The following is a 24895-nucleotide window of genomic DNA, read 5'->3' on the forward strand; positions in this document are numbered from 1 at the left end:
GCGTGCTGACTCTCAGATAAACACGGTTCCCAGAAAACAGTTAATTATTTCGCATGAGTTACTTATTTAATACTTACTTCACAGGAGTTGAATATTGACTTTAGGCAAAGCAGATGGGACTCCTTGGCAGCAGCGTTTTGGCCAGTTCCTTTGGGGACAGGCTATAACAGTACATGAAGATCTTCAATCATGGGATCAGCACAAGATGTCTGCTATATCTGGTCATTTGCAAAAGATATAAAAATACAGTGGACGAATCAAATGCCAGATACTTGTTTCTGAGCATAATCAATGTCTGCACATAAAGTTGCGAAATTTTCCCATCCAGCCATAGCTATAGCATCAGGTGTGAGCCTCTGCACGCGGTGAGCAAGACACAAGGCTTGCAGACTGGCATGGCAGGGTGAAGGTCGGTGTCCCTTTGGAGGGATGGCAGGATCTGGCCCAGGCTCTCTTTTGAGCACAACTTCCAGGAGGCTGCAGGATGGCAAACACTGGGTGATAGCACAGAAATGAACTACGCTGAAATAAACCACACTTCAAGCTGGGAACAGGAGTGTCCCTAAGCAGAGCAGTGGCTGGGGACTGTGTTTTCAGAAGTTCCTAATCCTGGAAATCTGGCAGTAAAAGGGCCTGGGCCTTCTGGGTGCTGGGCTATTTAGGAAAAATCTGTTGGAAAATTTCTAACCATTGCAGCATATGAGGCTTTAAAATGTCATTCATACAGTAAAAATGATAGACAGGAAAAAACCACTGTCAAAAAAATACATCAGATTTCCATCTGCCAGAATTTCAAACTGTATGAGGGAAAGAGAAGAATTTATGTCTATGAGTGGAAAAAAAACCAAAATAGAAGGCACATGGATTGCATGTCCCTTGGTGCCTTCCGAAAGGAAATAGCACAGAGAATGAGGAAATTTCATGGAGTAAAAATACCAGCCCACTAAGGAGAGATCAAACTACGCTCACAAAAGCTTGCACTGCATGGAGAGGTTTATGGCAAGTTGTGAAAGCCCATAACCTACTGCCCTGGCCAAGATCTTTCCATGAGGTGTTACAGCTCAACTGGAAGCTGGACTAAGAAAGCAGAGATGGCTTATACCATAAAAGCAGGAAAATCACTACTCTGCCTCCCTGCTCTGTGTGTCGTGGTACAGAGATAAAGTGCTGCTTGTCTCAACTGCACTAAATCTGAGATAAGTATTGTTTACTTCACCCATCTCCAAGAGGAAAGGTCACTTGTAGTCTCAGTAGAGCTCCGTAATTTCCTCCTGGCAGCGTTCACCTCTGCTCATCCGGCATCAGGAGGATCTGGGAGCCCCCGCTTCCCTCCTTTGGCTGCCTAGCCATATCCTGGCTTTTGGGGACACCTGTTAACCCTCTCACTGCCTGTCTTTGCCCCTGTCTTCCCTGGGGCTGAGTGAAGAAATAGGCAGGGTATGTCAGTGATACGGTCTTAAATAGCAGTGAGATGCAGGCAGTCAGACTTACAGAAATACTTCTGGTCCTAAGAAATAACGCACAGAGGGTGAGAAGTAAAGGTCATTTATTTTTTAGTATAAGTTACAGATGAAGCATTCTCCCATATGAAATAAGAGTCATCTTTTTGCTCTTGTCCTCTGCTCAGCTTGCTTGTTTTGGTTTGTGTATTGCCATATATTGAACCTAAGCTCTCCTTTTATGACTCAACAATATTGTTTGACACAAATTGTATGACACAACATATTGTGATTTTTCTCTCACCTTGTGTTTGCTCTTTGTCACTCTAAGGCAATTCCAATAAATGAGGAAGGAAACGGCTGACTGACGCCTTTAAGCCGAGCTTTGTTAACATCAAGAATGACCACGCAGATTGTCTTAACCCTGAGTGCAATTTATACCGACAAACCAGACTTTATCTAATGGCTGCGTAATGTGTTATATTCTCCTTCTGAAAGTAAGATCTCAAATTCTCTTGTAGATAAGGAAGAGAACAAAAAAACCTTCAAAATAAAAGAGAAACACACAAAGCAACCGCTGGCCACTGATGTTACACAGGTTCTTCCTTCTTTTCTTCTTTTGCAAATAAATGACTGCAGAAAGCAGTGCAGTAATTACAGCCTTCAGAAATGGCTTAGGTTTTCCTCCATGGACAAGCATGACAAAAAATAATAAAAAATAATTTTTACCAACACAGCTGGTGTTCAGATGAAATTATGTGGTTAGCTTTGAAACGATATTAAAAGAGAAATTTTAATTAACCTGTACCACTGGGTCAGAAGATAATATCTGATGCATATAACAGGCATACAGACAAAATACGATAAAATAATTATTTGCAATTAGATATATGCATTACAGATGATGTTGTAATTAAAATGTACTTAATGTCACAGGAGGTCCTTTATTATCAAAATAATTTGTAGAAGGACTGTGGAAACAATGTGATGATTATCCATCTCTCTGAAAAATAAATCTTAAAATTCACTAAGGGCCCAAAGCATTTCTGGGTTTGGAGCAGGTACTGGTACAGTCCAGCAGCCGAACGCCTTTTCTCCTGTGCCAAGTCCATTTGTTACCAGAGTGTGCGTAGGTCGCTCATTTCTTCATGCACTTCTCTTCCACGGTCCCCTCACAGGCAACAGCCAGCCAGTGACATCCCAGTAATGCTGTGTGGCTGGCAGCCGGATGCACCTCCAGATGTGAGTGAATTTCTGTGCAGGTCAGAGAGAGGGAGAGATGCCACAGGGCACTGTGCTATTCTTCTACTGGGAAGATAAATCTCTTTTTTCTTTCATTATTTGCTTGTTAGCTGCAGCAAAACTGAGTGATTAAATTAACTGGGGCTGGTTCTTGTCTCTACTGTGGCTCTTCCAAGGCACTCAGGCCACGAACAGGGACCAAAACCAAGAAAAATTACATTTATACTTGCTTGAAGGGCTCCTCTTCACTTTTACATCTCTTGAAAAACTAGCAGAGTGAGGGTCAGATAAGCACAGCCTAGTAAATCCGGGGCGATTACTCAGGAGCAAGGCACAGCTCAACCTCCAAGAGCTGTTTGTACATTCAGAGAGGCCGATTACAGCCATAGGAACGTAAATGTAGTCATTTGCCATAGACCCAGTGAAAGATGTGGTAAATCCTCTAGGAGTGGCAGCCTGGCATGAGCTCTGATGGAGGGCATGGGTGCTGCTGCTACGCTGTTAAATAACCTCTCAGCCTGTGTATTTCGCTGTCTGAGAAGAATACTGTCCATATGTCTCTAATTAGCGAGGGATGATGGCTTCTTGGTGTCATCTAGTTGCCAGTTTTCAATAAGGGAGAATCTCATTTTACCCAGGTGATACCAAAACATTAATTCCAAGATGCTGTAAAGATTTCATTCTGCCACCTTGCGCACTGTTGCCTTCAAATACTCATTTTAATGAGTCAAGCCAAGGCTTGGAGGCTTTATAGGGCCCCATACTGCCAGGCTGCAGGGAACTCGCTCTCCGCCAGTGCAGCCTCTGCTCTCCCCCAGCAGCCAGCATGGCCCTGGGTATTGGCTGCTCCGGCTGGCAGGCTGACCCTCTCCTGAAGAGGTTTCATCTTTGAGAGGAGCAGGGTGCCCCGGTGATGCCAAGCATCTCACCCATCGCTTTAGGAATAGCCTATGCCTCAGCTTTTGCTGGCCGCTGGTCCTTGTGCCTTGCATTAAACAACCCCAAGGTGCCAAGGTCGGTTCCCAGCACCAGATACTCACTCTGGGGCCTGACCTTATTGGTGCTAATGAAAGTTTTGCCAAACCTCTACATCTGATTTAACATTTCCCTGTTCAGAGCCACTGGGCTGTAATTGTGGGGTTTGTTTTGCTGTTTCTCAGGCAGCCTCATTGCCACTTTTTGGATTTGTGCCACCACACTTGTAAAATTCCTCTTGAAGTCAATGGAGATTTTGCTTGAGTAAAGAAAGAAGAACCCAGCCTCATTACAGGGTACATGTTACTCTAGTGACACGTCTTTCTGGGAAGGGTAGAGTAGCAGTCAACCGTGGTGAAGTTAATGTTTCTTTATGGAAATACTTATTTCTTTAAATCATAAATAATAAGTAAAATTGCTGCAAAATGTATTAAACTGAAGGAATGGCTCAAGGGGAAAACAACCCCCCTAGTATATCATCAGCTGGTTCTTTATCTCCCCTAAGCTTCTCAGCTTCCCCGTTTTCAACAGAACAAAGAGAATGTGCCAAAGCTGCTTTGGGATTTCAATGAAAAGTAATGAGAATTCATTGCTAATTAGGGCTCCAATTAAAAAAAATGATCTTTGCAGGGACACTGTTAATGAACTTGTAAATTGCAGCTGCAGACTTGCATCCCTATAAACATTCCCCTTGTTTGGTTCCATTTGTGTATGCAGAAGCAGTGAGCAAAGGCTGCTGGCGTGTGTGCAGGGATGGCAGTCATCTCTTGGCTCCTGCACAGCAATCCCTGCCCGTGCTAGCCACGCAGTCTGCACTTTGGGGACACAAGTGGCATCTTGGTGCTTATGGCATGTATTGCACAAGTGGGTGCAAACAGGCAGCACTGTTGCTGGCCACTTTCCCCATATGCACAGAGGTCCCTGCCCACAGTCTGGCTTAGGACAGAGCTTGCTGCAGCTGCTGCATTCAGCACAGATAACTCTTCTTCCTCCAGAGTGGGGAAATCACCCCGTGTTTGCGGAGACCCTCGCACTTGTCTCTGCTGGAATATCCCACCCTGCCCCGGACCCATTTGCTCACTCAGGGCAGTCATTCTCTGGCCAACAGGGACAGTAAGCTGAGTCGAAATGGAGAGAAGCGAGTGCTGAGGAGCAGGGAGGATGAAAAGGGGGATGTCGGATATGGAACAAGGTACCGTTGCAAGTTGGGGCTGGCTGGGGTCTGTCCTTGCCTGCCATGGTGTACGCTGGGAGGTTTGTCCTTCCCACCAGTGCCTCGCCATCCTCGCCAGTGCAGCCTGCGTGGTCCTGTCTCCCCAAGGGCTGGGCTGGTGATGGCCTCTCAGGGCCCACAGCTGTCTACGGCACTTTGCAAGTGGGAAATGGCAACGGTTAATACAGGGAATGCTGAGAGCTAAGCTGAAACTTTAAATGAAGATGGCATTCATCTCACAAAAAATTTGGCATTGTGAAAAAGAAGAATGGTAATTCACTACGTATTTTTGATCAGTCTTAATCTAATTAGAAACCTCTTTATTTATTCATGTATTACACTGTCAAGAGCAGTAGACAATCACAGGTACTTCAGGGTAAGTGTTGATGTGTGACTGCGTCTTTGCTCATGACAGCAAACAGTCAAGTCATGTAAAACTGCACATTTATATGCTCTAAGCAATGTTTTCACTAGGGTAAATGGCTACCACAACCTTCCTCCACAGTACTTGGTGGTTTCTGACAGGAGTGGGCTGTGTGTGGTGTGCCTCAGCTCCCAGGTCAGGGAAGGGGCAGCCTGCATGGAAATAAATGAGAATGTAAATGTGCTGGGGGAAAATCACATTCTTTTTGTCCAGCTGCTGATGCAGGTACAAAGCAGACAGAGCCAAACTCAGCCATGGTGTAAATCCACCAGCTATGACAACAGCTGCACATGTCCAGCTGCATGCATGCAGGGGTGTTTCGCACAGGGGAGCGGGTACCTAGGCAGGCTGATGCAGCTGCCACAAAACCCGGCTTCTGCGATCGTTCACTTGCCAGCATTTGCCAAGAGGCACATCCCCATGGTGTTTTGTGCCAAGACCCCATTTTCCCCTTCCCATCGCAGGAGGGCTTTTTCTCCCTGCAAGAATGGTATGAAGGCATCGGAGGACAATTAGTAGGGGTCTGAAACACCTCTGAAACCTGATCAGAAGTTGAAGATGGCAAAACATGGATAAAATGCATGCTAATTGTACACATTTTCCTATGAGCTAACAAGGAAAACAGAAACCCACATGGTGGTTGATGTTGCCAGGCAGCGCTGGAGATGACCTAGTCCGACTCCTGCTCAAGCAGGATCACCCAGAGCAGGTTGCTCAGGACTGTGCTCAGTTGGGTTTTGAGTATGTCCAAGGCTGGAAACTGCACAGCCTCTCCAGACAACCTGGGCCAGTGTTTGACTACCAGAAAAAAGGGGGTTTGTAAGCTTAACTGGAGCTTCCTCTATTTCAGTTTGTCTGTTTTCCTCTTCCCCAGGGTTTGAAGAAAAAGTTTTGGTGATGAAAGTAAGGGTAACGGGGATATCCCAGGCTCTTGGGTGAGAGCCTCTCCCAAAATCAAAAGGCAGCTAGAGGAACAAATAGTGCATGAGACATGACGGGTCATTATTCTGCTCCTGTTGCCATCAACAAGCTCTTGTGCTCCAGAAAAGCTAGGTCTGCCCTGGGGACTGCACTTGAAGAGGGGTGCAGAGGGCAAAAGAGGGGGCTGGCAAGGGGCAGAGGTGTTCGGGAGCGGGCTGGGAAACACAGCCCCTGCAAGGAGTGGGGTTTAGGTTGGCTGAGGCAGGACAAGAAGCCATCTGCTCCTGTACTGGTCTGTCCTACCTGGGGGTCTGTGGGTGCAGATGTGTGTAGACCTGCTGCAGTTATTAGGGGGGAATGGTTGTCTCCTGCTCTCAACATGCTCAGGTTCTGGATGTGCTGGGGGCTAAGGGTCTAAGGGCTCTGTGGTGCCAAACTCCTACACACCCTGCTCCCTGATAGAGCCCCGGGCTTAGACCCTGGGGTTGCCGTATAGCCCTGGGCATGCATGGAGGGTCCTTAGGGATGCACTGGACCCAGCCAGGAGCCCTGTGCGAAGCCAAGACACAGCCCTGATGGGATGCAGCTCTTCAGGGGGGCTCCTGTGCTCCACTCCTTTCCCGAAGTACGCTGTTGCAGCCCACCTGCAGCCAGCTGGTTCATTCAGTCACATTGCCTGCCTGCACTGAAGTTTTTTTTGGGGAGGGGTTCTCATTTCAGTCTAGGGCTCCATGTCTCTGGTGCTAATTCACACCCCACCTCGCCAACGCACCACATATAGAACAGTAGGGATGAAGTGCAACATAAATACCAGGAGCTTAAGGAGGGAAGTGAAACATTTCATCTTTTTCTGGAGCTTAGTATTAAGTTTTTCTATTTCACCCAGATGCATAGATTTTATTTCTGGTAGTGTGTCACAGCTGATAAAATACATAATGGAGCTATTCAGGGGCATCTCTGAACATGCACTTTTCCCACATATAAAAATGTACCTGAAATTTTGAAGGATGGAATACTCATTTGCCAATTTAAAAAGAAAACGGAGAGAACAAAAGAAAGAGGCTCGTAGAGTTCTAAGTCTTCATAGAAAACCGATGGAAAAGCACACGTACATTTAGAATGATATTGACATTTCTGAAATAAGAGATACAGAGTTTTATCTAAATTATACCAAGGCCCTTCAAGATAATGTGCTGTGTAATAGCTACAGGTTTAGACACTATTTCATTTTCAATTTTCTAGACAAAAACCATGATTCTTATCCACAATTTCAGTTCAGTGTTGGACAAATTATTAGCACATACTTCCCAGCTACACCTAATACAGGGAAAGGACTGTATTTCCATCTTCTTCTCCACCAGCTTTGCCAGCGTTTTGTGTTGCGTGGGGAGGAGGCAGAGGTTTGCAAAGCCCAGAGTGAAAAGGGATCCAGGAGCACTGCAGGCACTAATAAGCCTGTATTACCCTGACAAGCTCCTTATAAGCCCAGGGCCAGGCCTTCCCTGGTTTAGGCTGTGTTGGGAGTGTCTCTGTGCTTAGTACTACTGCTGCCTTGTTTGGCTGTTTTGCTGCTTCTCCTGGCTGGACCTGGGACCTGTGCTGCAGGTAGTTAGTTCCTCTCTTGGTCCTTGGGCTGTGCTTGCTGCCCTGGACATGGTTCACACCTTGGCTGGACTCTGGCACTGCTTTGGGGAGGGTGGGTGCCCCCTGCTTCCCTTCCTCATTGTACGTGCATTCACTGTGTACTTGCAAACAGTTTGCACCTTGCTCAGTGCTGCTGCCAACTCTGCTGGGGTGGGGGTACCTTGCTCATACCTCAGGCTTCGTATGAGCCATGTATCCCTCCTGGTGTGTGCTTCTTGGGAGGAAGAACACCCCCAGACCTGCTGAAGGCGGTAATAACCCTCTGTAATTTGCTTGCAGAGCATACACAGGTGGGCTTTGGTGCTCTGAGCGGTCATAAGGCAGCACACAGAGCACCAGAGAACTCTAGACTAACTGAAGGAGGCTCTCAAGAGCTCCTCAGGAGCCTCTTGTAGGAGTTGTTTTGGTGTTTAAAAGTGGGTCCTGAATGTGTGTGTTTGTACCCCTTGTGTGCGTTGTTCCCATCTGTAGTGCTGGTTGTGAGTGCCTGTGTGTGGCGTGTGCTGGCAGGTCTGGGCTCGTGTTGCAGAGGTGTTTGCCTTGTCTTCTGGCGGCTGAAAAGGTATAAATCCTTTTGACACCCACTTGGCATCAGTGATGATGACATGCTGGCATAGCCTTGCCTTTATGTGGAAGCAAAGTACCATGAGCTCTAGAGAACCTCACTGGTATCTGCAGTGTGGTGAGGCTCGGTGAGAGGTCTCTGCAATGCTGCACCAGCCTGTGGTTTCTGGCTCTGGGCTGCGGGTGTAAGATGTAAAATAATTACCTGTCTTGAGGGAGCTTGCTCCTTTCCTGGGTGTAACAGAATGAATCAGTATTTTCTGGTGCAGGACACCATTGGAGGAGCAATGAGATAGCCTGACACCCCCCTTCCTTGGAGTCCCTTGGCCTGATGCTCATTTCTACCACTATTTGACCAATACTCTAGTAAACTGTAGCGTTATGGGAAAGTTACTTCCTAATTCTGCGTGCTGGGACACATCTGTAGGTGTTCTTCATGCTAGTGATGCTGAAAAAAGAAACCTGAAGCCCTGAAGAAATCAGAAAGTCTGCTCAATTCTCATGCAATGAGCAAGCTACCCTAACAGAGTTTGCAAGGTTCAGCAAGTAGGTTAGGTGGCAGGTGCCACCTGCTCATCTGAAAGGCCTTATTTCCACCCTCATCTGGTGAAACGGTTAAAGCATCCCGGCTGTGATGGGATGGTGAGCCTGCTCCCTCTACAGGGAGCTTCCACTTCATCGGCGTTGATTTATCTTCATTGTGGAGGTAGAAAAATTCCGTTCTCCTAAGAAGTCTCTTCCAAGATGCCAATGAACAAAATCTGGAAAGATGTTATATTTTGCATGTGTATGTACAAGTATGTAGTCCTCAACAAAATGTTAGTGTGGTTGTAGGGATGGAGGTAGTGCCCCAGCCCCCTCAACAGCTGGGCATCTGCTGAGTGGGAGGAGGAGGCTTCAGCCTACCTTGTAGTTAGCAGGGAAGGGAGGGTTTTCATGAAAACCATAAAGCCACAAAATACAAATTAAACCCTGCTAGGAAATTAAATTCAAGGAACATAAATAGTTTCCTTGGTAAGCCAAGAATAATGCTGGCAGCACTCAAACTGGTCGCTAAGATAGTGGGCACATTTATCACCACCTTAACAAATATGCATTAAAGGTAATAAAATTATACTCTTCAAACTACACAGTTTCCCAGTGTCAAAAGGATTTCTTTCTTTGTAAACAGCGTAAGGGAACTGAGGGTCAGTAAAGCCTTGGTATGCATCTTAGAGGCAATCTGTCCATGGTCAAAATACATCTGTTTATTTCTGTTGGTCACTGGGAAGGTTATTCCCCTCTAAATATGCAGGGGATTTTTCTTAGTGAGGTTTAAATGAGCGTGTGTGCTTTGATAATGGCAGCATGTGATCAGATGAGGGAACAGCTAATTGCTGGGCCAGCAGGCAGTGCAAATAAAATGACTTTCATTAATCTGTGCCTTTACATTAAGCGTGTGGGTCCTGATACAGCTTCCCCTGAGATGGAGGCAGAGCTGTGGTTTCAAGGCAAAGTGCCTGCTGGAGGAGACTGAGAAAGAAATGGGAATTGCTGAATTTTTGGCCCTAGTCTAAAATGATTTGCAGTATGACCTTTGGCTTAATGATATTTGTGTTCATCAAACGTTAAGATCTATGGGTGGACAGGTGCTATATGAGTCTTAAACAGTGATGGAAAATGCTTTTGCCACAAGTGATGGCAGCTTGCCCCAAATCAGTTTTTTGTTCATCTTCTTGGGCTAACATAAAAGTTGTGTCATAAGAAGCCAGGGCATAACAGAAGTGCTTCTGCAGTTAAAGTTACTGACTAAATTAAGTAAGGTGATATTTTGGGAGCAGGTATTCCTTTCAATAAGCATGACAGGGCAGAGATCCCTAACACCTCCCTTGTAGCTGCACTGCATGGTCCAGCTGTCATCACGAAAGGATGTTAAATGTGTAGGTCCTTCTGAGCCAAGCTGGCTCACTGACTTGGATGCAAACTTGGAGTAAAAGTATAACTTGTTTACTTGTGAAAACTTCTGTCCCAGTGTGTATTGTGATCTCCTGACAGTGCAGTTCTGCCACATGCAGTTCCTGTATTAGCCCTGAAGACTTCACTGCAACCCCTCTCTTCCCGCTTGCTCATGATCACCCACCCCCTTTCCCCACCTAATTGGAGTTTGTTCTTTTATATGCATTCACACAGTTCTAGGAGTTTTCACAAAAGACGTAGATTGTTCTTAAGCATACCTCTCTGCTCATTAAGAGGATTTTTGCTTAAATAAAATATTTCCCCTTTTGGGATGATTAATCACCCAAAAAAAGTAGAATTTCCCATCTGCTTGTCAAGATCACTTGTTACAATGATTTTTGTATGGGCAAATGTAATTGAATAAAAAAATTGAATGGGCAAAATTACAAGAATATTTCAACTAAATAGATGCCTCACATTGTAGGGCAACTATAGGAGGAATTACAGTTCATATCACTGATGGCAGCGGTTTCTTGAGAGCTGAGAATCGGGTACCAGAAGATCTTCAGGGATGAGCTGGGGGTGTTTACATTGCATTCACGGTCAGCAATGGAGTTGAACAAAATCAGGGTTTACTGTCTATAGCCAGATGTTTGCCTGGAGAGAGTGGGCAACTTGAAATGTGCTTGTAACAAATGTGTGTGCATATGCCTGCCCTGCTGTTGCGCTGCAGGGATGTGCTAGGCTTTGCCTCAGGGCTCACTTCTGGCACTTGGCAGGAGCTGCAGTGTTCAGGCTGCTTCTGAACTGACGTGCTTTCTTCTAGAGGGTCTTCACTGCAGCATCAAAAAAGTAAAAAAATGCATGGAGAAAGTCCCTGGGAAAAAAAGAAAATCAAACTTTTGAGTTTGGTCAGGTGCTGTCCTTATGCATGATACACACTGTCCTGAGGCCTCACTGCAGCGTAGGAATAAATGTTGGTTTTACTAATTGGACTTTGACCTGTAACAAGGTACTTTGTGTTTGGGCTTCACTTTGGGATTATCTCTTAAACAAACTTGAGCAAAGCCAGACTGTTTTGCTTGGGCAGCATCAACAGGCATAGGTTGCTGAAGGGGTAAGATGTGGCTCTGATTTCTGTGTGCAAAAGTTAAAATGTTGAAACAAGCATTCTGCTGAATTCCAGCATAAGAGGGAATGTGGGAATTTTGCTAGGTTTAAGCAGGAACTAGATGAAATAAAACATGAACATAGAATAGATTTGATCTTAATATACCCAGCTAACCACAGCGGTGTGATCCAGTAACCAAAGCACCGCTGGGATGCGACTGGAGGAGCCTGGCCTGGGTCTGGCAGTGGTGGGGACACTGGCTGCGGCACGGAGCTGAGGCAGCCCTGCCTTGGGTGACAGCAGCAGTTCTGACCTGGCTTTGTGGAGGCCCAAGGCATCTGCTGAGAGAGGTCTTCTGGAGAACGCTTCTCTGAAGTGCTTGTACTGTTTAGTATAAATAATGTACTTCCTTCTGTCCTTAGGAAGAGGAGAGCCATGGTGGCCAAATGATTAACCCACATGAGAACTTGCAAAATTAGATCTCTCCTCGGTCATTAGGTCAGAGACTTGTGCAGCCAGAAAAGCTACAAAAACTGTTTGTAGTATAAAAGATGATACTCTTAACTACCTGCTTTAGCTGGTACCACTGCAGTACACTATAATTTGAATTACTATTTGGTTTTCTGTCCTGCAGTTGTTGGCAGCTCCTATACAGAATCCTTGTTTTAATGTTTATTTGAATGTTTAATTACTCTATGATAGCGCAATAATTACCATGTAGCTACAGAGGAATTACATGGTTGTCTGTGCTCTGTAAACCAGTGTCAACTTCATCTGCAAACAAATAATTATGCAGCTAACATACCTGTTTAATTTAAACAGTAATTAGCGGAGAAACAGGAGAAATGCAAAAAATGGAGTTCCTGCTTTTATAAATAACCCTGTGTGCAAAATTCTTTAGTTCCCTGGTTTCTTTTACTACCACAATGTTGGATGATACGAACTGGAGCCAGGAAAAATATGATTAAATTAGAATTAAAGGCTGATAAAACTATCTCTGAATTGTGTAACTGTATGCAGTGTTATTTCATAGCCTGTTATTTCTCTAGCTGCAGGTTGTGATCAAGTGAATTAAAAGACTTCAAAATAACTTCATGAGTTGGCTGCATCTCTGAATTTTGGTGCCGCTTCTAGAAAGGCGGAGGAAAGCCACAAGGTGGCAGTGTGCACAAGGAAATGAGAGCGCTCTCCCCTCTACCGGGAAGATCGAAGATCAAACTATTCAGCCTTGAGATTCAACTGTATTGCCACTTGTCCAGCTACAGGAGTTGGTGTAGGATTTCAAGCATCTCTTCCATTTTAGGAAGATTTTACAAGTGTAAGAATGTAAATTAGTTTTTCAGAGAAAAAAAAAAAACAAACCTGTAAGGGTGAACACCTCTGCTTACTACTTTGTTTCATGCTGGTGGGTAACTTCAGTAAATTTGTAGGTTCAAATGTTCCCCATTGAATATTTGGAGAACATGTTTTCTTGTGTTGCCGGTTTCCTGCTTGGAGATGTGTTCCACTGCAGCCTGTTCATGTACTTGTGGCATGGCTGGTGCTCTGGGCATGGGAGATGGGATGGGCATTGCAGCTTTTGACCCACCAACCCCTCCCCTCCATCCTCCCTTGCTTTTGGTGGGGAATATTTCCAGATGGGAACCCATGGCAGAGGAAGGACCACATTTCCTGGGTGCGGCAGGGCCTACTGATCCACTGCGTATTTAAGTGATAGTGTACTAGTGGTTGAGACAAACTGGTTTTATCCAGTATAAATCAATTTGCAGATCTGGATTATCCCCAGGGATTCTGGGAAACAGAACCCTGAATCTTCCTCCTAAAGAGTGCTGAGTTTGTTTCCTACTGTGTTGCTTTGGGGAGGGTAAAACTGGCTAAGTCCAAGGGAATGCAGCTCAAACAATTGCCAGGGTTATCCTGGCACTGGAGCACCGCTGCATGCCCAGCTGTGACTTTTGCACTGCGCAGCAGCAGGGAAGAGATGTGGGGGGTCAGAGCAGCTCACCTGCGGGCAGCTGTCCTTGTGCTCTGTTACACAAGGGTCTGCTGGCCAAGGGCCATCCCCTGTGTTAGCCACATCTGCTGCTCTGGAGCTCTGCCTGCCTGCTGGGACTTCTGATGTGCCAAGGTGGGTTAAAAATAGGCAGGGTTCCAGGGCAGCAGCAGGCCAGAGGGCAGACAGAGTGTTTGGCACGGGAAGGGAAATTCCCTGTTCTGTTCCCAAAGCGGTGCCCAGGCTGGAAGCTGTCTGAGGGGCCTGCCTTCAGAGGCTGGCCAGCCAGGCCAGCTGGTTTTAGACTTGGACTGGTTTTAGGAAATGTGATTTCCCATTAAGCAGCCATCAGTGGGGGGAGTCAGGCTTTTGTCTCTGGATGCATGGTTGCCAGTGAGAAATAGAACAAAACTCACCTGGCTTTGGTTTGCCGGAACATAGATGTGAACTGCAAGAAATGTTGAGATGAAAGATCACCTCCTAGTAGGAGAGAGGCCTTTTTTAGGGAAATGCCATCCACAAAACCACTGTTATCAGTTCTTTCAAAGCAGACCTATTTCATACTCTCTTACTTTTCTGAGGGAAAGAGTCTACTTGGCTTCTCTGCTTTTCTTTTTTTAAAGTCAACTCATTTATTTGCTTTTTGAAAAGCCTCTTTACAGCCCCTTCAGGACCAGCAGTGTGTGGCTGTGGGATGGGAGGCTGCTTTGATGCTGCGTGCTGTGCCAGGACAGCTCTTCAGCAGTGGGGATGTCTGCAGTCCAAACTTGCAAATCCCCAAGCAATGGAGACATTAGTGAAAGAAAGAGTTAAACTGTTACCCCTGTTCTCCTTGAAGCCCAACCTAAAGCATTAAGACCAGTTGATGGGTTGTAAGTCAATGCGGTGCAAGGGGAAGGTTAATCTTCTGGCAGAATAAATACCGCCAATTGTTGCGTGTGTGCTAGTCTGGGGGCTGCTTATCCCCCCCAAATATCTCCTGGACTCTTAGCCCAGGGGAGGCCCTGATGCTGCTGGGGAAGTGGCTGGTTTTGCTGCCTGTAAACACCAGATGGCATCAGGTCTGAGTGGTGGGAGCTGGAGGAGGAAGCTCTGCTTTGAGTTTTTCTGGGCATGGTTCCAGGCAATAATATCTTTTCCCACCAGTTGTGAGGGATCTGAACTTTAGTTTGCATGAGGAGCTTAAAAAAGCAACTGATTAAAAACCAGAATCCCTTTTCTAGCTTGTACGGTGCTTGGGGAAGAGCTGGCTTGCAGTGGCGGGCTTCCAAACAGCTGACAGCACGCAAAGAGAGACTGTCTGAGTGCGCAGGGTTCCCTGAACCTGGTGGGGCTCGGTGCATGTCTGGGGCTTTCCTAAATGGACTTAATGTGGGGTCACTGCAGATGTCATTAGTAGCATGAGACAAGCAGGGTTTTAAAAACATTGTAATACATCTTGGCCACATGGAGAGCAGGACCAAACACCTTGGAGCAGCATGAGCACAATTTTTACAAAGCTTTGACCAGCGTTGTGAAGCCTTGCTGACATCTTTCACATCCAGCATTGGCCACCTTGTGGGTGTTTCCACCCCTCTGGCCATAATGCAGGCATCATGCTGGGCACTTGCAGCTAGAGTACCACCAGCCAATTCCAAAACAGACCCACTGGGAAAGGCTCAGAAAGCCAGCTCTGCGTTCTTGAGTCCTAAACGCCAGCACCCACCCTGCTGCAGCAGTTTCCTGGCAGCGCCAGGAGAATGCAGAGGCTAGGGCCAGGGCATGATGCTGTGCTGGGCAGCCTGGCAGCAGAACGGGCAGGTGAAACCCATCCTGCTGAGCCCCAGGCTGGCCCCGGCTCCTACCTTTCCCAGCTTTTCTGGTCATGCTTTTCAAAATGTCGATATCCTTTTCCTGCTTGAGCTTTTTTATGTGTAGTTGCAAACCTTTGAAAGTGCAAGATGCTGTCCCCCAGAAAACATTTAAGTAGGGTTTTTTCCTGTGGAAAAAGTTGTCCCTTTAAACCTGGCTTTCTAAAGACAATATTAGTAAAAGGCTATGCTTTTCCCAGCATAGCTCCTTGGTAGGGCAGGTCAACAGGAGGTGAAGTTGCACACTGCCCGATGCATCCACGAGCCTTAGCCACTTGATTTGAAACAATTGCTTTTTCTGTGGACTTATAAGGGCTTAGTTCAGCCCAGAAACAAACAGCAAAGATGATGTTCACTTACATATATTTGTGTCCTGCAAGAGAGGAAAGCAAGCTTCACCAGCCCAGATGATTTTCAAATGAATTGCAGGGCTGGGTGGGGAAGTCAGAGGCTCTTTTCTGAAGAATAGAGCCCTTAGTGTCTGTGCTGCAACACTATTCCCCTTCTGTCCGTCTGTCTTTAGCTCTTTGTTATGTCAACATCTGTAGCTGTGAGTAAATAGCATAAGGGGAGAATACATATTGTACTCCTGCCAAAGCAGCCAGGCTGGGTGGGGGCCAGATGACTGCATGAACTGTGCTGTCTCTGTCTGAAGCGAGGAGCTCTGGAGTAAATGTATATATAGGTCTCCCAAAGACCTTCGTTTTATGGTGAATGGTATTGCTTAGTGCTTCATTGACTGGATCCCCAGCCTGTGCAAGCCAGAACAGCCCTAGTGTCGTTCGTATGGATATACTGGTTCACTGGACCTGAGCACCTGATGCTGTAATCGAGACAGGATGCGAGTATTTGTCTAGTGAACGTACAAAACATTCATGTTTTCTCTTGTCAGTGCCCAGGTATTTTTTCAGCTATGCTGATTCTTGTAAGTAAGAATTGTAAATATTCGTAATTGTATAAATGCTCAAAACTGCTAGGAGAACTCATTTTAGCAAGAAGTTTAGAACCCTGCTCTGCCTGCAGCCAGTGCCACCACCTCTTCCTCCTCCCAGCCGGTTACAGGCAAAGTTGGCAGCAGAGCTGGTCTCTAAGTGAAGCAGCTCCACTGTTTTTGTGGAAATAGGCAGCTGAGGGAGATGGTTGGTGACCAGAGAGGGATGGCTGCTGTGATCTTAGTTTTTGCAGGCCCTTGGAGATGTGGTATCGAGATTGACAGCGAGATGTTCGCTAGCGCTGTGTCTTACAGATGCCAGCTAAATGTCACCCGGACCCAGCCCAGGCAGAGCACCTTCTCTGTGAGGTTTGCTGTGCACAAGGAGCAGCTAGATAGTGCTGCAATCAGTCCGTGTGGCATTTCTCTGCTCAGGGAGTCAGCTAATGAGCAGGTGATCATCTGTTTCAGTGCAGCCTCAGAGCACGCTCTTTCCAGAAGAAAAACAAGGTCACAAATACTTGCCAAGTGAATATTGCAAGCTGCTAGTTAGGTTGGAAGAGTGAACTTGGGAAGATGTTCTTCATCTCTCTTCTCCATTTGGCAGCTGTTGTATAGCTCTTAAATCAAAATGCCATCTTCCTTGGAGCTGGCAAGCCCCAGCTGCCTCTGCACAGGGGTTGCTTTTGCTGGGCTGTGCTGTTTGAGCTGTTCTGCTTTACAGTTGTGTTCATCCTGAAGGGGTCCATGTACCTTATATGCGAGTTCACCTTAAAGATGGCTTGTTTATTTCCAGCATCCTTGCATCTAAAGATGTCAGGACAATGACATTGCAGTGCAGGGTGCTGTGCAGGCACGTGGTATGAGGAATCCATCTCCAAAGTGCTAACTCATTAGGCAAGCAGGATCCCAGGGAGCCAGGCAGCAGCTGTATGCATGGAAATTAAATCTAGCATAGCTGGCACAAGCTGAAGGCTGGAGCTCAGGTGAAACATGCTCAGGTAAAATTCTGCTTGGGCCTGTGGTCCAGAAGTGTCCTTTAGCTCCCCGGGAACAGAACCATGCTGTTAGTGGCTGGGAGTCTGCAGGAATACTGGGCTGCTCAGATGAGCAGCTTGTTTCACATACCTAAGGGCAAGTCTGTGTTGCAGAGTAATGGAAGTGGAATCGGCTGTGCCATGGTGAATCTTGCTGTGGGATGATCTGTCCTGCTGCAGCTGTGGGGAGGGCTCAGGTATTTCCAGCGTGCTGTTCTGCCATCTAGTTATATGTTGAGTAAATCATATTAAAGTAGTAGATTGGTTCCACAGCCCAGTAGAGAAATATGGGTTGGTTCTCTCTGAATAAAAACACATTTTCCACATGTTCGGCTGAATTATTTCTACACCCTCTTAAACTAGCTGTGTAATTATTCCTTCCACTGAAGTTTGCATTTGTTAGCTTCTGCAGACTGCATTTTGTGTGTATGTGTTGAACTAATGCGTAGCATTTCTCTGTAGCACAGTTGGCTGGCTAGGAAGGACCCAAGCACCAGATTTTTCTGTTTAACAAAGTATTGGAAAGACTAGCTGGAAGGCTCTGGCTTTGTAACTTGATTTTCAGCTTTCCTATGTCTTTTTACAAGGCTGGTGGGGTGAGGGGCTCTTTGAGGGAAGTTCTCTGGGGAAGAGTCATGCCTGTGAATCCCAATGCAGCAGCGAGTACACCGTTAATAGCCATCATCTCTACAGCTTGCGGCTAGAAATGCCAACGCTGGCATGGATATTTCACATCTGAAATGATTATATATATTACTTTATAGAAAATAAACTGGGGGTGAGCAGGGGCCACTGGCCCAGCCTGGGCTGTAGTACAGGACAGTTTCACAGTCACTGCCCTGTGATGCTTTTCTGGACGACACTTCCAAAAGAGGCTTTCAAGGGTGGTGTGAAGTCATCCCTTGGTGTCTGGTTCTGGCAGTTAATTACAGAGCTTCATAAATGAGCATCTCTGTTCAGTGAGCATCTGAAGAGTGGCACAGCCTCCCTTGCGCGGCTCGCCCTGCCTGGCTGGGGCATGGTGGATGAGGTTTAAGTGACCTGAGCCTCTCAATGGGATGTTGGTCTTCAATCTGCAGACTTCAGTGCTTTTTCCTTGGCTTTGCTGTTGCACAATTCACCTCGACCAAATCCTTTCTGTTTACATTCTGCCTTTTTGCCTTGTGTACTTAGACTTTGGTCCCCTTGGGGCATGATCAGCCTCTCGTGAGCAGTCCATATTATGCCTTGCAAGCTCTCGGAAGTGGCCTGACAATGTTACTGTAGTGCTAACACTAAGGGAATGGGCATTAGCATTGAGATGAATCTGAGTAAATAAACGTGTGTTACACTATTTACAGAACACTTAATTATTTTTGATAGCTAATTAGTGTCTTTTCTATTTTGACATTTTTAAAGCTAATATAATACATGCTATGAAAGACAGTTCGTGTAGGATAGGGTTTCCTTTGCTTTGCAAGGAACCTTTACCTGTCTTTTTTTGTTGTTCTGGTGCATTCAGAAATGCTGTTTGCAGGCCTCCTGACAGTTTTCTTCATTGCAGCTTTTTTTTCCCCCTCTCCTTTGGAGGGTTGATAGTAGATATTTTTTTTACATTGAGCATAAAGGGAAGACTTTTAAAAGCACAGAGGGCCATAAGAAACTGAGTTTCACTGGAAGGTTGGATGCCTAATTGCCCTTTGTGCCATTAAAAAAATCCTCCCCATATGTGTGTTGTTTTGTTTGTGGGCTTTTCCCTCCCCACATGAGCAAAAATTGATTGATCAATGTTTGTTAGAAAGTTATGAACAAACGTCTCTGGTCTTATTGATGTCAGCCCAGTGTGTTCTCCTTGCTAACAAAATTAGTTGCAAAGTCAGCAGGAGGCTTGTGAGAACACAGAGCATGGGTTTTGTTTGCATAGCACACAGGGCTGGCTGCTACTTAAATAACACATCATCCCTCTCTGCTCACAGATCTTCTGACGGTGGCGTTTTTTGGTTTTGTTTTAGGAATTGTTGTTTGAATAAAAGGTCATTTACTGTCTTATTGAGGGGAAAAACAACAATGTAAATGTACAGTGGTGTACCGCACACTGGGGTTTTTCAGCAGGTCCACAAAGGAGGTGGTGTGCGGGAGCTGTAAACAGCCCCAGCGTACCACGTGTGAACATGCGGCTGGCTGAGCGGAATGCACAGGGTGCTCAGCACCTTCATGGGACCCAGCTCTGCAGAGAAAGGCAGGATGTGTGGGGTGTTCAGCACCTTTATGGGACCCAGCTCTGCAGAGACAGGCAAGCAGGGAGCTGCCCTCCGTGCAGACAGTGGGCATCCCATCTAGCCCCCTGCGTGGGACTTACTATGTAGTTGTGCCCTGGGGAGGAAAGCCAAGTGAAAGAGAGCTGGGGAGAGGAGGGGGTTCGGTGCTAGCATCCCACTGTGTTTAGCTTCTCTTGCTCCAGTGGGCTCAGCTCTAGTAGGTGCTGAGTGTCTCATTATCAAGGTGCAGGTGTCTCTGGGATGTGGCAGATGCCAGCTGGATGTGGCTGGTGAGTCAGGGCACCAGCATCCTCCAGGACCAGGCTCTGGACAAGGTCCTTCTGCCACTCAGGTTCCAATGGGGGATGCTGACAAGGACCTCGTTCATACTATAACTTGCAAAAAGGGATTGCTGGTTGTGGTCAGGCTGGGCAGCCACCTCGCTGTGTTTGTGGTTCTGAAGGTGATTGCTCCCTTGAAAGCATTGGGCTTGAATGGCACCAGCCTCGAACGCCCAGGTCAGATTTGCTGTCACTGGAGCAATGATGTATTGGTGCTCTAATCAGAGCCCCCTTCCACATGCTCTTCCAGTATTTAAGCTACACATTTACCAGGGGTTATCCTTTTTAAGTGCTCTGGCTGAGACTTGGTATTAATGACTGCTAAAGCAGACTGTATTTGCCACCCTAGGTGTTCCCATTTAACTCCTGCCTCTCGCCTGGGGCTTCATGCTGGCTGGGTGGGCACGACTCCCCTCCTGACACCCTGCTCAGGCCTGGGGATTGCACTGCAGCCGGGCATCCTTGGGGACTGGCTTCAGAGCTGGGTGACATCGTGGACCCAGGCAGCCCCAAGCCTGTCTTGGGTTTCTGCTGTGGCCTGTTGCTCCCCCAGCAGGACCGCTGGTAGCGAGGCCAAGGGCCGGGCTGTTGTGGGATGTTTGCCTCCCTGCCTGGTCTGCGGAGTGAAATGTGCCCAGAGGATGGGAAGGTGGCTCGCGGGCAGTTCTGCATCTTCTGTTTGCTCACAGATCATTTCTGATGAGCCTCTCATCTACTGTACTCTTATAGCTTTTATCTTTCCCTTTTCCTGCTGAATTTCAGCCTTCAAGTCTTGCAGTAGTATTAAGCTGTCTTATGCTTTGCTTCACTTACTTTCAATATTTACATGTTACTTTTAATGTGTGTAAACAAACATGTACTGGTAACACTGTAACAAAACACAATTATTATTCCACCTCTTTTGCCAATGTTCCTTGGGTTTCTGCTGTAACAGCAGGAACAAAAAATGTGCAAAATGAGGAGATATATTTTTAATTTATGGGAGTTCTTAAAAGGCTCCCTTAGGTTCAGATTAAACCCTACTGCAGGTTCAAGGGAAAGTTTAAGAAAATCAATTTTCCCAGGCTAAAGAGAGCAAAACCACAGCAGTTTATATAGTGTCCTTTGTTACTTGAATCAATAGCTGTGTTCCCATGAATGCCTGAATAATCACTTTTCTTATATAATGTTAGTATACACACAGACTTATCTCCTCGAGACTTTGTTGTTGAACCTGCAGTAAAATATTTTTGACCATTAACAGTTTCTTGCTCTTATCCTTGTTTAATTTCTTCCTATATCTGAGTATTGCTCTGAGCTTGAAATGTGGTGTTTATTCCCCGCTGTGGCACTGGCATGAAGTATGGAAATGTTTCGAATCAATGTTTCTCCAAGAAATCATAAGAAATGTCAAGCATAACAGGATCTAAATGCAGCACCATTTGGGGGGGTGTGGGGGGGTGAGTGTTAGGGTTTTTTGAATTGTCTGTTCCACAAGCACTAATAGTGAGAGGAAGCGTACCCATCTTCCACCAAGCCAAGAGCCATGTTGTGGAAGAAACTGCTCAGGTAAAATATATCTGCGGATTCGCTGGTTGCTTTTGTCCTGTCCTGAATTCCTTCCCGTGCTGTGTTGGCTGCAGATGCTGTGAAGAGCCCAGTCCCCCCTTTCCCTCTGTGGGAGGAGTTCTTTTCCTTCCAGGTATTCCCACCCCTGGATGGGGATGGGAGTGTTTGTATGAGTAGGTTACAGACCCGTAGCAGGGTGGGTGTGCAGGTGCCTGTGTGTTAGAGGTGTGATGGGAGGGCACCCCAGTAGGAGGCTTTTTATTGTCTCTAATGGTTCTACTGTCTTAATTAAGATATTGCAAATTGCCTTGCAAGGACATGATCCCTTCAGGAACCAGGCAGGACATGCCTTAGAAAGGCTGACTAAAAACAAAAGGGCTTTTGTTTTGTTTCAGTAATTCATACTTATTACCGCTTTGTATTTTAAGCATCACCTTTTCCACTTACGAACAGTTACAATATTAAAAAGATATTTTCAGCCCGTAGTAACCTTGGCAGTAGTTGTCAAGGCTAATAGTTTGACATTTCAAATCACCCACAACTAATCAGCTGAACGTGGCAGCACATTGGAGAGAGCCATTAGGGATGTGTGGCTGCAGCACAGCATGCCGTGTAACCCGCCATATCCCCCTTGCTGCCTGGGCACGTGGCAGAACAAAAAAGGGCTTTTGAAGGGCTGCAGAGCATCCAGCCATGAGGGCACAAGCGGCGTGCCCTGCCCCTGAATGGCATGTGTGGTAAGCACCCAGTCTTCCCTTCCAATTTCTGCAGGAGGCTTGCGCCGTCTCCAGAATGGCTGGAGCTGGTGAGACCTTCCACAGGGTCTCCCAGCCTAGCGCACAAACTGATGTGTGGCCAGTGGTTTCCACAGCTGTCTGCCTTCTGGGAAGCTCAGGGAAGTTCAAAGAAGTCACAAGCGGTATTCTATCTCTCCAAAATCCTCCAGTGCCCAGGCCTGGGAGCCCCCCCCAAAAAAAACCAAAACCAAAAGAAGAAATAGCTGTCTTGCTGCTCAGGTCTCCTGCATGGCAGGGTTGCTCAGGGTACTCCTTAAAGCATTTGAGCTTGTTGACTGCTGCAGAAATAGCAGTTCTGCTTGGGTGCTGGCCAGGCTTTGCATCTGCAGTGTATTGGGGGAGAGCTTGGGGCTTCTGGAAGCCACCTGAGCAATTGTGGCTCTGCCCCAGGATCTGGCACATACCTCTGTGGGCCCCTGGTTTTGTCCAGTATGGGGGTTATGACAGACATCTTGTTCTGCAAAATGCTCTAGGTTTATGGTAAGAAATTAAGCACAAGTGTGTGATGGTCTATAGCATGTTGGAGTGCAGGGTGAGTGGGCTCTGGGCTGCAAACCAGCTTCTGCAAAAGTCTTGGCATGGGCTTGGGACTACAAAGGGGGAAAGAATGCTACATTGGCTTCTGCGTGATGGTGTGGATACGGACAGTAGAGGCTGACCTGCCTAGGGTCATACTTTCCTAGAATGCTCGGCTGGTGTTGCTGCATTCCCAGGGTAAACCCTCACCAAACAGGTTGGGCTGTTCTCCCCAACAGGCAAAGCCAGCCTTCCTGGGGTATCTCCACTGCTGACTCTTCTTTGGTCCACTGGGAACCTCTGAGCAGCTGCTTGGGTTTCATGAAGGGCAAAAGCAATTTCCTGTCCTTGCTCTTATTTAATAGGACAAAACTATAAAGATGAGTTCAGGGCTTTTTTGTGCCTTTGCCTTTGTATGAAGCTCTGCTGCTGCCAAGCATGTCCAAAACAGACTGAATCAGCAGAGAAAGGTGCAGGTGATGTCTCTGCTAATCTCCACTTTAAAATCTTCAAATTATTTAAGTATCCATTCTTAGTGATGCCATGAAGTCATCAGTGTTGTGTGTGGTTACTCCAGTGCCCATTTAGTGTTTTCATGGACACAGTTCGGCATATGAAAGACAAGTTTCCACCTGGTTACAGCACCTTGGAGTAAATGATGAATGCTAGGACTTTTTCTTTTTTCTATTTTTTCCCTCTTCAGAAACAGTGAAATAGAAGTAGTTAATATGGCTGACACTTTTGCAACTGAACATTTGCTTGACACCCAGCTCAGGTCATTAAAGAGAAGGTGTGAGGTGTTTGTAAAGCAAACCTGGTGTCCCAAACAAGCTTTTTTCCTGAGGCTGCCCAAACCAGCAGCACTGCCCATATGTTACACGTGGAACTGGGCCTGTATCCACCCATGGGACCGCGTACATCTTACTTCTAACTGTCACGTAATGGTCTGGGGGAAGAAATTTGTCTGGGATATGTTTGTTTTTTCCTTATCCCTCTTATAAGAAGAATAATAAGGGAAATCTTATTTCAGTGCAATTTTTATTAATTTTTAGCTGGGAGTATTGTGAAGCTCAGAGCTTCACATCCTTGTGTCCCTGGTGCCTTGTTCCAATAGCTGTAGCCTGGAAGAAAATGTTCGTTTTTCTTTACTCCCATGACTGCTGGTTCCTGGTGCCAGTTGGGATGTTTCAGCCTTCTAGGGCTAATTAGACATCCGTATTTCAGCACAGGCTTGTGGCTTCGTCAGACAAGCATTTTAACTCAAAACCTGCCCCTTCTTGTGTGCTCTCAGTGCAGTCCAGCTTGCTTGCCTGAGCTGCTATGGCAATTAAATTGTTCCAATGTATGGTTTAGTATTACACTAGACTTTTAACCTAGGTGTTAAAAATATTGTCTAGATATGTGTCATGACTTTAAAAGTAGCAAAATAATTTGTAGGTATCTCTTACTTGCAAGATCACCCAGTGAATGGTGACAGGCAGCATGTTGGCCAGGAATGATTAAGAATAATTAATAGACTTTAATGTGGAGGGCACTTAACAAGAACATGCATTCTATTTGCCTGTGGCTGGAGGGTGGGAAGAAACAAAGTAAGGCAAAACTGAAAGTGTGGTTTAGCTGCTATATGCCTCTACTCCTGGTATGTGTATATATACCCTTTTCCTGCTTTGAGCACAGAGGTATTGCCTTGCTGCCTGGGCTTACGTGTTCCAGACACATAAAAACCGTCCAGTGCACAAAGTTCAGAGGCATTTGGAGCCATGGCTGGAAGAATGATACCTTGGGTGGATGCTGAGAACGTGAGGAAGGAAAATCTCCAGTGTAGCTGTTGGGAAATCTCCATGGTGGTATCCTAACATGTCTCCATTGCAGAAGGATGCCTGGATATCTGGACCACTTTTGGTTATACCTGACTGCTCAATCAGTGCCTGTTCTCACTCACCTGTGCCCTGGGCAAATAACTTGTTAGGGTGTTGGGAGGAAACCCAACAAGTCAGCTATGGGCTTGTGTTGCTTCTGAGCTCCTGCTGCGTGCAGGCACCTTCTACTAATGGAAACACTTCTTCCTCTTCTCTATCCTTTGACAGCTGCTTGAATTTTGGGGAAAGAATAAGGAGAAAGCATGAACTAAACATCTTTGTTTTCCAGGATTTTTCCTCATTGGCTTAATTGCAATA

At 46.3% G+C, this 24895-nt stretch overlaps 1 long non-coding RNA gene across 3 annotated transcripts in view; it reads left to right on the forward strand.

The window, feature by feature from the left end:
• LOC308071816 overlaps positions 1-24895 on the forward strand; it is a 117258-nt gene that overhangs the window by 15238 nt on the left and 77125 nt on the right. The gene's annotated exons all lie outside the window — the stretch shown is intronic.

This window comes from Falco punctatus (genome assembly GCF_963210335.1).
Source record: "Falco punctatus genome assembly, chromosome: 12".
Taxonomy (NCBI): Eukaryota; Metazoa; Chordata; class Aves; order Falconiformes; family Falconidae; genus Falco; species Falco punctatus.